General features: G+C 39.9%; 1 long non-coding RNA gene across 1 annotated transcript in view; it reads left to right on the top strand.

The window, feature by feature from the left end:
- Positions 1-12,462, top strand: part of LOC138743217 (uncharacterized) — a 1,573,181-nt gene that overhangs the window by 1,410,896 nt on the left and 149,823 nt on the right. The window contains exon 10 of the long non-coding RNA XR_011344727.1: positions 4,802-4,843. This is a non-coding gene — a long non-coding RNA (uncharacterized lncRNA). The remainder of the gene's footprint in view (positions 1-4,801; positions 4,844-12,462) is intronic.

A 12,462-nucleotide genomic window follows, 5' to 3' on the forward strand; every position in this document is an offset into this window, starting at 1 on the left:
ATCAACCCTCATCCAAGAAGGCTAAAAATCCATCTTCTTCAGGATTGCTCTTCAAGTCGCCTTTTCTGTTTCTTTTTCAGAATGTTAACCAACAATTGATTTCAATGTTTTAAATGTCCAAGGCACTCCAAAGTCATATCATCCAACAAAATATGACACTGACCTGAATTTAGTGCAGAAACACAATAGCCAGTTTATGCACAGCAAGCTCTCATAAATAGCAAGGACCAGATTATTTACTTTACAAATATGGATTGTTAGTGAGCATCATTGGAGATGGACGGCACGGTTAACGTAGTGGTTAGCGCAATGCCTTCACAGCGCCAGCAATCGGGTCTGGGCTTCGAATCCCGTACTGTCTGTAAAGGGTTTATGCATTCTCCCCGTGTCTGCGTGGGTTTCCCCTGGGTACTTCGGTTTCCTCCCACTCTTCGAAACGTACAGGGAGTGTAAGATTAATTGGGTGTAAGTTGGGCGGTACTGACTTGTGGGCCAAAATGGCCTGTTATCCTGCAGTATATTTAAATTTTTTTTTAAATTAAAAATAATTTCCAACTTGGTGCTTGGAGTTGTAATACTTTCATAATGTAAGATTTTCCACTTGAATTAAATTGAATGATCTGCTCTCTCAAAGGAAAGCTATGAGCTTATTATGAATCTATTTGTTCAGTAGATTAATGTAATGATTTTAAACCTGGTCTCACTATCCCTTCTCACTGCTGCATCAGGCAGAAGTTACAGCCATCTAAAGTCTAACACCTCAAAATCAGAATTTATTGCCATGAACATGTCACAAAATTTGTTATTTTGGGGGAGCGTCAAAGGGCAAACATTTATACAAGCCACCTTTCAAAATAAATAAGTGCAATAAAAAGTGCGAGTAAGGCAGATTCTGAGGTTCATCGTTCATTCAGAAATCTGATGGCAGAGGGGAGGAAGCTACCTTTGTGCCGTTGAATGCTCGTCTTCATGCTCCTGCACCTTTTTCTCCGAAGGTAGTAGCAGAGTGAAGAGGTGTGGGTCCTTGAGTATAACGGCTGCTTCCTTAAGACACTGCCTCTTGTAGGTGTCCTCACTGGAGTGATGACTGGTGCCCGTGATGTCGCAGACCGAGTTAACAACTCTCTGGAGATTTTCTTGTTCTGAACATTGGTTTCCATACCAGACACTGACGAAACCAACCAGAATGGTACTCTGTAGAAGTTTTCAACAGTCTTTGGTGACAAAACTGATTTTTTAAAAAATTGTGAACTCAGTAAGGAAAACTTGTTTGAAAGGTGTGATTGGTTGAGATCTGCTTTGTCAGACATCAGGGATGAGAAGTGAAATCGTTTCTATGAAGCACGATAAAGGCATTTGACCTGAAATCTCATATATGCTTCAGTCCTCTAATCTTATTTTTCTCATTTTATCACCAATAGATGCTTTATCTTCACCTGCTCATGTTTTACCTATTTCTCCCCCTCCCCCCAACTTTTAAGTGGAGCAATGCAATTTTCCTTAGTACGCCTCGTGCTACTGAGTTCCATGTTCAAGCCACTCTGTCTCAAAGACATTTTTGGCTGAATTCCCTGCTGGATTTATTATTGAATATCTTATTCATGACCTCTAGTCTTGGCCAGAGTGCAAACAGCTTTTCCACATTAAACCCTATTAGACTACCTCAGACTTTATTTCCTCCATCAGGTCACTCCTCAATTATGTTCTCTGGAGAAAAGAGCCCTAATCTATTCAACCTTTACTGATTGATGTAGCCTCTCAGTTTTAGTATCATCTGTGTAATTCATTTTTTCTTTTGCACACACTGCATTGATTCCTTAACCTTTATATTAACATGGAGGCCAACACTGTTTACCATGTTCTCTTGTCAAAGATTGTCCTTACAACTCTGCTTTATAATTCTAACCTTCTCGAAATGAATCCCATGGGTTTGTTTGCACTTTTAAAAATGACTTTATTAATCGATGTCGCTAATAATTTTAATGTTTGAACAGCAAATGTTTACTTGAAATTCTCTTCCTGCATTTTGACTGGCACAAGTTTTCAATATCTGCTTCAGGTAGATTTCATTCCTCAGATTTCTCATTGAAATACAAAAAGAAAGAGTAAAATGTTCATGAGCATGACATTGGCTTTAATACCAGATCAACCAGCAGGGAGCAAATGGAAATTGTATCAACATGGTCTTGACTAAATTTGCACATGGCTTTGAGAGAGTTAATATCAGCCATCAAAAGGCATTGATCTCTTTGTCCTCTTTTGCTGTTCTTCAGAAACCTGTATCAATCTCTTTGCACATTCCTATTATGGCAGCACATTAATGTTGTGGTTAGTGCAAGACTATTACAACACCAGCGACCTGAATCCTGCGCTGTCTCTAAGTTCTGCTGTGTCGATGTGGGTTTCCTCCACTTTCCACATGCCAAAGATGTATGGGGTTAGAAGGTTAATTGGTCACATGGGTGTATCTGGGAAGCATGGGCTTGTGAGCTGGAAGGGCCCGTTACCGTGCTGTAACTCTCGATTAAAAACCTCCTCTCCCACCAACTTAGAAAGATTCTTCCACCCTCCTATCATCAGAACATGCCAACATTTCACAGTAACTGCAGGAGTGGTGTGACACATTTAAAGCTCCACCCTGAGGTCAATGCTGTGAACAAAGAGCAATTAATAAAAATACATGACCCCTTATGTCGGCTGTTCTTGAAAGTAGTTTTCCACTAGGGGACCTGCAAGCAGTGTTTTGGAATTGGTGCAGAAGAGATAATGCAATTTTATTTTGAGACTTTGCAAACCACCTTTTGGGAGACATTAACATTGTTTTTATACATGAAAAAAATGTACAGTCAAATTTATAGACTATCACAACTACACTGAAGTTAATCAGGAAATATCTGCCGAGTGAATACATGTTGTTTCTGCACATCAGTCAGGAATTTTCTGAAACTCAGTATTTGGTAAAAGGGATTCAACCTGTCAGAATTAGAAATCAACAAGGCCACAAAAGATGGGACTTGAGATGATGAACTTGCATAAGTTCAGTCAAATAACACAGAAAAACACTGCAAGTATTTTTATATCAGTATTGAAATCTGTCAAATGCATTCAGAAAATAACACATGTAGAGAATGCAACTGATGTGACTTAATCATATTTTAAAATCAACTGTAGTGTTACTTCATCTCTCCAAATGGTATGTTTGCTGGTTTTGTTACGTGCACGACAGCAGCAATAAAGATTAGACCAGATGGTATTATATTTAAAATAATATTTTTTAATTATTAATTAACAATTATATTACCCTAGTCTATTTTAACCAACTTATCTAAACTTGTATACAATTTAAGCTTTAACTCTGCATGAATATATTAGTGTGTTTGTGTGGAATACCCCAAGTCACGACAGCTCAAGGCCCAATTCTTCAAATGCAGTTCCAAGTTTAAAGTTCAGAAATTAAATGATGACATGAGTACTTGAAATTAAGGCGACACACAGGTGGTTGAGGCACACAGGCCTTTGATGAATGGTGAGAGACATACAGGCTTTAAATGGTGAGGTACACAGTCTTTAAGATGAAGTTAGCAGTTTCTGAAGAGGGTGGAAGAGACTTGTGGAGGGGGGGCAGTGGTGACAGAATGTTGATTACTCATGACACCCTGGTAGAGATGCTTCAGAGAAATGTCCTTTTCAAACGAGAGCCTTCTTCAGCAATTAGAACCCTTTTTGTGTGTCAGTAGAGTGTGTTTTTTTCTGCAACTTTAAAATCCTTTACATGGGTAAGTAGAGTTGTGTGGTTTAAACCCCCTTTTGTGGGTCTCTCATTCCTCTGTAACCAAAAGGATGAAATCTGACAATTCTGTCTATAAACAAACAATGAAACCAAATGGGTTTCTCATTCCCACATAGGAGGTTGAAGAGCTGTTGACTCTTGTGCTGCTTCCTCAAAATGGCCTCCAGCCACTCCTGTGTATTTAGTCTTTTCTGCTGGTCCCATGCTCTCTGCACCTGGGTTTTAGAGCCACTGCCTTGCTTCTCTTCAAGTATATCCATTTAGGAATGCAATATCTTCAAAGCTTGCTGCTCGTTTCACAGTCATTTCAAATCGTGCAGGCAGGTTGTTAAATCTGTTCTTTTAAAGGCACAGTCCCACTCAAATAAAATGAACTGGAAAATGGGGTGAATGCCACAGCTTACGCAATGCAAAATAAGGAATTGTATTTTTAAAATTTTTAATAATATATAAAACTTAACTTGGGAACAGTGCCAAAACTTTAGCTTTTCAAGCTAAATTTCTTAGAGAGAAAGCTCATATTTGTGCACCCAAGAGGTTTTGGGTTTATAATTTGTTTTGTAACTCATTACCTAATGCTGGAATTCAGAATAGTGAGGAAAAAATTTATATGTGGTCCATTAGAGTTCAGTTTATTTGTTGTTCTCAAGGCACATACATCTGAAGGTTCAGATCATATTAGGTATTTGGGATTTTGGGATGTTTAATGATATTTATTTTACTTTGTTTTTTTTTACTTGAGAGTTAACCTTGATATAACATGGACTTGTGGAGTGAGCTTACTGCAATAAAAATTCTGCAGTAATTCACTGGGTATGGATCTCAGCAACTGAAACCAATTTTTGAATTAATGTTACAATGGACAAGGAACTGTTCTCAGTGCAGCAGTGCTGCAAACTGCACTCTTACATCTGAAACCTGGATTCAGAAATAAGAAGGTTGCTAGTTTATGTGAGTTAAAAGTATCCAAGTTGAAGCAAGCTGATTTTTTTTTATTCTTAATTTTTGCAGATCTGGACTCATCGTGTCTAATTTGAAGTTAAAGCTGTACAGGTAATTTCGTTTATTTAAGACGCAGAATGTGATATGACTGCAGTTTCTGAAGTTAAAGTGATGGTGTTAATTTGGGAAAATCAAGTGAATATTGCTTTGACTCCCAGTCAATTACAGTCGACCTGGAAGTATTAATGTTGGTTGCGATGTCTAAATAGGAATGTATTATGTTTCTTTGTGTTGAAATTGACTCTTGATATTACTGAGGATGAATTTCTTACTGAGAAATAACTTTTGCAGAAAACATTTTTTGAAGGTTTGAATTAAATACAGATTATTGGTCCTCGACTTGGATCTAAATAGTGGGCAGGTTTCCAGTTTGATTAATTCACCCCAAGAGAAGAAAAATAAGACTTAAATTTGTTATGTTGAGTATCAAAATCACTCACCTCTATGGCAAACAGTAATGATTCCAGCACCGATCTGTATGAATCAATATTAATCAAAGCATGCAATCCCAAAAACAACCCACCCCCACCATCGTTTGTGAAGAAAATGTTGTTCCTGATTTGCCAATTTGCTGTGGATCCTCTGAGCCGTGAACCATTGGGGACCTTGTCATAGTCTTCACTTATGCCCATGTAAACTATGTCTACAACACTCCATTGAGGACATCTGCAAGAGGTGGTCTCTTAAGAAAGTAACCTCTATCCTCACGGACACTCACTCTGCACACTGCTACCCTCGGGAAGGTGGTACAGGAGCCTGGGGATGAGCAACCAGTGACACAAGGACAGCTTCTTGCCCTCTGCTATCAGATTTCTGAATGGACATTGAAACACAGACTCTTCCTCACTTTTCTTCTTTTTGTACTAATATATTTATTTTTAAATGTAATTTATAGCAATAATTTCATTGTAATGGTGCCACAAAACAACAAATTTCATGACAATAAATTCTGATTCTGATTCTGCCCCTCATCAATACATTTTATTACCTCTTTAAAGCATTTAATTACGTTGGCCAGACAAAATCTGTCCTTGAAAAGGACATGCTGGCCAGTTGTTTTTTTTTCCTTCAACACATGCTCCATAATCCTGGACAAAAGATATTTTTCCCCCAATAAATTCCCTACAACTCATGTTGTGCTCACAGGTCCATAATTATTTAGCTTTTCTCCTGCTGCTCTTCTTGAAAAGGAAGAGTATAGTTGTCATCTGATACCCCTCCTGTGGGCAGTCAGGGAGTAAAAGACTCAGCTGGAGCTGCAGCAAACTGTTTCTTTGCTTTTCATGGCAAAGCAAAATACATTTTATGCTAATGAAGCCAGATTGGGGATGTGCACATGTCAGAAAATGGATACAGCCCCTCCCTTGTTCTTCATTTTTCTCCCATAAAAGTGTGAAAACTTGTTGGATGAAAGTTTTCCAGGACATTTCCAACTACCTCACTTTCTTCACCCGCTTGTCCAGAATCACAGTGTGAGCGCTGCTGTGCGAATAATTCTGACAAAGTCCACAGACTGTACAACAGGCATTAATTTGCTTAAACCTGTACACACCAGTCTCAATATCTTGCTGGTTCTATGTGTCAGACTGTCACTGAAGAGGCCAACTTGAGTCTTTATATGGGCCGGTGATTAACAGCCGGCAGGTGGGGCCAGCCTCTGAGATTGCCTACCTGCAGGTACAGTGGTTGCCCCTTCAGTAGGGTAGTAGGAGTACGGTCAGTGTGGTGGTTGAATCACCACGTACCTGCCAGATCCCCATCTGATCATGAATTGCTGCAATTAATTAGATGGTGATTCTGGATTTTTTGCGGCAGATTATGATATATGAGAATATAAAGAATTCATTGTACTTTTTAATCATGAAACACCAATGCTTCTCCCATATCTACCTGACTGACTGGCATATATATTAGCCAGCATAGATTAAAAAGGCATATTGGTTAAGTTCTTCAAGTAAATGGACAATCATCATTCCTTTTAGAATTCTTTTTTCTTTATAGAACGAAAATGACTTGAAATCCTCGACTTGTTCTGAAATGGATGTTTAAAATGATGCGGCTCTCAATCCAAGAGCTGTCACCACTTCCAGACTTGAGAGATTGCTGAAGCAAGAATCTGGAGCAAAAATCAAAAGGAAGAAATACTGTAGTGTGCTGGTCTGAACCATCGACCATTTCTTTTATTCAATGAAGGCCGCTGAGTTCCTTCAGCCATTTTTCACTTTTGGAATATTGCTTGCTGTGGCAGCATTTTTGTGTGTGACAATGTATAATCGGATCCATGTGGTGTCCAAAGCCAAATCATCCACAAATGCTTGTCTTCATTTCACCTTTCCTAACTGAAGAATAAATTGATTAGCTGATGTGGGGGGGAAAAAACCATCTGAGGCTGATCTTCACTTGGCATATTCCTCTGAACCTAGGGCCCATGAAATTTTCAAGCTCAAGTTCAAATTTATTATCATCAGATTGTACTATTGTAACCTGACAAACCAACATTCTCTGGTCCTTGGGGCAAAAACATGCAAACACACAGCCAAACAGAATGCACATACAGACAAAGGATACATATATACAGTGTGTACAGACGTACATAAGAATAAATAAATATTGTTTAATAGCTCGAGACTCGCAGGGTTTGTATAAACAGTTAATTCAATCGTTCAGCATTTTCACTGTCTGTGAGAATCTCTTTTCAGATGAGAGAAGCTAGAAGATGCTGTGTGCTGGGTGGAAGGGGTCCTCAATGATCTTGGAATTCATCTTTAAACAACAGTCCCAGTAGATTACGTTGATGGGGAGAGGGCGACTCCAGTGATCCTCTCTGCTGCTCTTATGTCCCTGTGAATTGACCTCTGATCTTTTACTCGAAACCAACTCTACTACGTTGCGATATATCCAAGCAGGACACTCTCGACAGAGCTCTTGAAGAATGTTGACAGGATGGTGGGTGGTACCCTTGTCCACTTCAATCTTCTCAGGAAGTGCAGTCACTGTCGCATCTTCCTGACAAGAGAGGAGAAGTTGTGTGTCCATAATAGGTCAACTTGTTAAGTGAACTCCGAAGAACATGGTGCTCTCTATTTTCTTCGCTACCAAGCTATTCATGTGTAGTGGAAGGTGGTCTTTCCTGGTCCTCTTGAAGTCCACAGTCATCTCCTTTGTCTTGTCCATGTTGAGAATCAAACTGATATTCTCGCACTATATCGTGAGATTTTCCAGTTCTTCTCTGTGGTGCGAGTCATCGTTGTTGCTGATGAGGCTAAAATCTGTAAACTTGATCACTCTGTTGGAGCTGTGTCTAACATTGTGTGAACAGAAGCAGGCTGAGCGCACAGTCCAGAGGTGCACCAGTGTTCAACGTGATGGTGCTCAACATTCCGCTGTTATCCCAGACTATGGCCTTTTCATTAGAATCCGGTTACAGAGAGGGGTGTCAACTTTTCCCTGCCTCTGGGGCATGATCATATTAAACACTGAGCTGATGTCGATGAACAGCAGTCTGGCATATGTGGTGTTATTCTCCTGGTGGGTCACAGCAGAGTAGTGTAAATGGACATAAGAATAGTTTTTGTGTCAGCTCAGGATCAATAGCAGAGCAATCCTTAAATTTCACTGGCAAAAATATTCTGTGTTGATCCAGGTTTGGAGGACTCTTCACTTCCACCTTTCTGAACAAACCAGATGTCTTTGAGAATGTTTGTGTCTTAGACATCACTGCAGTAAACTCAGTGAGTACAGGCAAATTGTTAAAGACCATATCACAAGTTATCTCTCTCAGACAAACCTCTGAGTCAGAGATGACCATACCCATTGGTAACAATGATGACAACTTAGTGCTGTTAGCCAAAAATATACGTCATAGATAGAATTCACTTTGCTATAAGCTATTTTTCTTTGTTACGTTCAGTGAAGGTACTTCTGTTAATTCGACCATCTCTTGTTCTTTCTGAACTGAAAAGTAACTTTGTTAAATAAGTCTGCTGGCATAGGATGCCTCTGGCAAGCATCAGACATGTTTTGCCACTTAATATTCACTGGAAATCCTGCTGAATAGTTCCAATCTCTCGAATTTTATAGGAAATGCCAAATTAACCTGCAGCAGCATTTACCAAGGAAGATTAACAGGAAAGCAAGATGTAAACACATCACAGCTCAAATTAATTATTCATGTAATTCTGCTTTTTCAAATGTTAAAATTGAACAATATTAAACAGTTCTCTGCAATGTACATGAAATTTATTTTATTCAGAATGAGTACTTGCATTTCAAAATTGAAACTTTATGGTGACATGAAAACAAATGTTATATGCTGTTGATGGGTTGGTGATCTCTGCAAAGGGAAAATTATCTGCATGCTTTGTAATTGGAAAGTGGAGAAACAAATGTTTAAGTCTCTCCATTCTGATCAAGAATCTACTATGACAATTCCAGGTGGGCATGACCAGGTAAAATAGTCCTGGGTATGTTGAAGTTGTTAAATGGCTGGGTCTAACTGACCATGCACACACTAACCATCCAAGACTCTCATGTTTATGAAACAAAATCTAGTTATTTATTTATTTGTCTATACGAATAATTATCCTGCACGTTTTGTTTGTCTGTATGTGTTTTACACCTGGTTGTGTCTTTGCGTGTTTAGCACTCAGGACCACTGGGTGGTACTTGTGCAATCAGATGACAATAAACTTGACTTGATTTGGACAATTTATATTTGCTTCAACAAGTTAAAAAAAACGGTGGGGCTTTTGAGAAAACCTAGGGTAGCTGTGGCTTGTGAAATATTTTGTACCTGGTATATTGTGAAGGGAAGGTCGTGCCTTATGAATCTTATTGAGCTTTTTGAGGAGGTAACAAAATAAATTGATGAGGTTAGGGCAGTAAATGTGGACTACATGGATTTTAGCAAGGCCTTTGACGAGGTCCCCCACGAGAGACTCATCCAGAAAGTCATGAGGCATGATCAGTGGAAAATTAGCTGTATGGATTTTAAAATTGGCTTATAGGAAGAGAGTAGAGAGTAGTAGTGGAAGGAAAGTATTCTGCCTGAAGGTCAATGACTACTGGAGTGACTAGTGGAATACTGCAAGGATCTGCTCTGGGGCCCCTACTCTTTGTGATTTTTATAAATGACCTGGATGAAGAGGTGGATAGATGGGTCAGTAAGTTTGTGGATGACACGAATGTTGGAAGAGTTGTGGATAGAGATGAAGATTGTTGAAGATTACTATAGACAGGATGCATATTTGGGCAGAAAAGTGGTAGGTGGATTTCAATCGGATAAGTGCAAGGTGATGTATTTTGGAAGGACTAACCAGAAGGCTGAGTACAGTGTTTAATGGTCAGTTACTTAAGAGTGTGGATGAACAGAGGTACCTTGGGGTGCAAATCCATACATCCCTCAAGGTCGCCACAAAGGTTGATAGGATAGTTAAAAAGGCCTATGGGATGCTGGGATTCATAAATCAGGGGATTGAGTTCAGGAGTTGAGAGGTCATGTAACCTCTGGTAAGACCACACTTAGAGTATTGTGTTCTGTTCTGATCACCTCATATAGGAAAGATGTGGAAACTATGGAGAGGGTGCAGAGGAGATTTATCAGGATGTTGCCTGGATTTGGAAACAAATGAGGCAAGGTTAGTAGAGCTGGGACTTATCACTTTGGAGCATAGAAGAATGACTGGAGACTTCATAGAGGTCTACAAGATTATGTGGGGCATAGATAGGGTGAACAGGTAGCATCTGTTTTCGTGGACAGGATCAGCAAACACCAGAGGACATGTGTACAAAGTTAAGGTGGGGAGGTTTAGGGAAGATATCAGGGGAAGAGGTTTTTTTTTTACACAGAGAGTTGTGGACACCTGGAATGCTTTTGCTGGGGATGATGGTGGAAGCTGAAACATTGGGGGCATTTAAGAGACTCTTAGACAGATACATGGATGAAAGAAAAATAGAGAGTTCTGGAGTAGGGTTTAGTCCTTTTTTTAGGAAGGAATATATGGGTCAGCACAACATCAAGGGCTGAAGAGTCTGTACTGAACTGTATTGTTCTATGGTCTATGTTTCATGTTCTATCAGTTGGGTTTCCAATTTAGCAGTCACAGTGCACATCAAGTGAAGTGAAAATTGGCTCTGCATATCCTGTTCAGATGTTGTGTTATTGACTATTGTAAAATGCTGGGAAACAATTATTTGCGTAATAAATTTCCAAGCATCATTTGAAAAAAAAAATGTCTGAGACCAACCTCCCTTTACTTGTCCAAATGCAAAAAATATAAGAAAAAATATTTATGTGGAAACAAGAGGAATATATAATTGATTTAAATGTTTATTGATGGTGCTATGAAGAAAGAGCGTGGAGTGGGGCCATAGCCTTTCTGTAGTTCTCTGCTGTGTCCTACTGCCCACCCATCCCACCTGGTAGCCCCAGGTTTAAATTGCCTGTGCAACTGTGCTGGTGGAATTTTTTTCCCCAGATGTCTGGAACCCTTGATGACAGGGAACACATTCACCAGCCCAGACTTTGAGGATTGCAGATCACTGTGGGACATCAGAGCCAGATAACACCAACCCCTCTCCCCACCCCACCCCTCACCATGCCAAGAGTGAGAAGCCCTGGAGTGGAGCTGACAGACAGGGAAACCACAACACTGGACCAAGGACCAACTTGGGGTTCAACAGCAGAAGGCCTCACGCCAGGTTGTAGGCTGCTGGTAACCAGCTTCTGAGAAGAAGGGATCATGTCCAGAACACATGAAGGTGCAACAGCGAACAGGGCTTCTGAAGGCCCTTGCTTGTTGATGGCTTTCTAACAGTTTGGGAGTTCAGAATCAGAGATTGAGAAGGTGTGAATTGGATGCTTGGGTTCACCCCTGCACATAGGCCATGTGGCAATGGAGGTGGTAGCATTGGAGGAGGCGGGAGATGTCTGACTGTGAGTCAGCACCCAACCCCCCAAACAGGACGATAATTTAAAAAAGAAGTTGTTTCGTTATGAAGTGAAGTATGAAGCAGATCACAATGTGATGCAAGTGCTTGTAATGGTTGAATGTAGGTTGAAAACAAATTTGGAGAATGCCAAGAAATATTGCCCTTCTTTTAGATCATAGGAAAACTCAGAATACCTGCTTGTGTTCCTACTTTGCTTGACTTCTGGAATTTCTGTGGATGATGACTCTTATATGTACTGATTCGGTGATTAAGGTCGTGTGTTGTCCTCTACAGAGTTTCTGAGATCTATGCAAAGAAGACCATCAACAACATATGAGAATCAGAATTTATTATCATGAACATGAGTCGTGAAATTTGTTGTTTGCTGCAGAATCACAGGTTCAAAAAATACTATAAATTACATTTTTAGAACAAAAATCAACGCAACAATAAGAGAAAAATTGAGGTCGAATCTGTGGTTCATTGTCCATTCAGAAATCTGATGGTGGAGGTTGCAAAGCTGTTTTTGTCCGATTGGGGGTTTTGTCCAGCTTCCTTTACCTCTTTCCTGATGGAAGCAGTGAGAAGAGCCCATGGCCTGGTTGTGAGGGTCCTTGATGATAGAAGCTTCTTTCTTGAGACACTGATTCTTGTGAAGGTCCTTAATGGAGTGAGGACTGATGCCCATGATGGTGGTGGCCGAGTTCTCAACCCTTTTCAGCCTTTTCCTGTTCTGCGCA

Source organism: Narcine bancroftii, chromosome 9 (genome assembly GCF_036971445.1).
Source record: "Narcine bancroftii isolate sNarBan1 chromosome 9, sNarBan1.hap1, whole genome shotgun sequence".
NCBI classification, from domain to species: domain Eukaryota; kingdom Metazoa; phylum Chordata; class Chondrichthyes; order Torpediniformes; family Narcinidae; genus Narcine; species Narcine bancroftii.